Source organism: Castanea sativa, chromosome 4, assembly GCF_040712315.1.
Source record: "Castanea sativa cultivar Marrone di Chiusa Pesio chromosome 4, ASM4071231v1".
Classification (NCBI taxonomy): Eukaryota; Viridiplantae; Streptophyta; class Magnoliopsida; order Fagales; family Fagaceae; genus Castanea; species Castanea sativa.
In genome coordinates, this window is record NC_134016.1 from 5,052,750 (window position 1) to 5,054,731 (window position 1,982).

Below are 1,982 nucleotides of genomic sequence, written 5' to 3' on the forward strand. Positions count from 1 at the left end.
GTTGCAAAATTTCAAGAAGATCAAAGATCAATAACTATGCCATTAATAAAAATGTTTAAATTTCAAGTTTTTGTAATCTACAATTATGGATAAAAAATAAGTTTATTAATTGATAGTAAATAATATCCAATTTCAATGAAATTTGACATGCATGTTAAGAACATAAAGAACGTACAATCCAATGATTAGATTTTCCAAGTTCACATCCAATAAAAAGATATAGGAAGAGTTTGAAAATTTTCTTCTCCTTACACCTTTACAGTGGGTCATCTTTCTTTTTTAGGCAATTGCCTAAAGCTCTCAAAATTTTTTTTTTTTTTTTTTTTAAAAACCTGTACTTTTTGTTTAATAGTACTCCTACAATACTATAGTTACATAACAATTTTAAAGAAAATACATTTTATATACGTTAAGTTTTTTCTAGAAAATGTTACATGTTTGGTTAATAATGAAAGATTCTCTCTCTCTCTCTCTCTCTCTCTCTCTCTCTCTCTCTCTCTCTCTCTCATCCAACTAAAAACAACTCTTTCCATTGTTTACTCACCAAAACAAAACAAAAAAAACAAAACAAAAAACAAAAAAGTCATTTTCATCTTTTAATTAAACTTATATTTTTCTCTCTGCCTCTCTAAAGAAATAGCTCTTGCAACTAGTCATCATTAAACCACTTTTTTTTTTACTCTTATAAGATAAACAAGTTTTTTTTTTTTTGTATATAATTATTTATATACAATTGATGTGAAAGGATCCTATCATTAATTTAAATTTAATTGAATTTGTCTTTAATTTTGAATGTTAAGGGTATTGGGTGATTCTACTAAAGTTTTGTAAATCATAAACAAAATATATCAAAAATTGTAAGTGGAAAACAAAAACAAAAAATGATCTTGATTGAAATTATTGTCTTAGACCTAATATTATATCATATTAGCCTTGATTATAAAAGGAGAAAAACAAGAATAGTGACCAACAGGTAACTCATCCGCATAACTTTCAGGTTTCATTGCCCCACAAATCCAATTCTAATTAGTATATACGTATTAAAGTATAACACATGTTCACAACAAAAAGGCCTAAGAAAATGTTTGTTAAGTTTTTTCTATAACTAGATGCTAATTATTTTTTTCTCTAAAAAAAAATGCTAATTATTTCAGTGAATGAATAGTTGGAAACGGTAAACCAAAATGTGCCTCTTGATTTTTCCATAATAGTTTGTCTCTTGTTTTTCCATAATTGTTTGTATCTATTGTCATTCTATAATTTTTGTGTCTTTCTTGAATTGAAAAGTCATTAGAATAAAGATAACTCCTGTAATTCCACTTGGTTTGAAACTTTGTACATGGTCGTAGAGATGTGGTGTGAATGTAAGTGAGAGAAAAATATAAAGAATGAAAGGAAAAAAGTTGTAGAGAGTACTCAAAGTAGCAACCTAATATTTTCTAGAGTAAGGGAAAAAGTATTGGAGAGTGCTTAAGGTAGCAGCCTTATTTGTGAGACTTTTTGTTAGGGTCATTTTTTCTGTGTACTGGCTTATCCTTTGACAAAACACACTTTACTTTTATTTAGGTAGATCTAAGTTTGGTTTAATATATCAAGAAGTACTTTGCTCAGCTACATCAAGTGGTATCATTAAAGACATGGAGATCGATCCAAGAAACAAGTGAAAAAAAGCTAGTTCATTAAAGCTCGACACTGGTCTTGACACTAGCATCTATCAAGAATTGATGAGAAGCTCAACACAAGCTCGATTTATCAAGAATTACGATTTCAAAAATCTTAGATTTGAAATTCAGCCTATGATAACTTGGATTATTAGGGTTTCTTTCTCTACAACCCTAGATCACATAAAAGGCTTATTTTAAAGTCATCAAAGTTACAAAGACTCAATTAAAGAACTCATACACTTTGTGAAAAATTGCTGCATTTGTGCGCCTTAGGATTTTATAACCAAGTCCTTCCTGATCTTCAACATGATTTGAAGT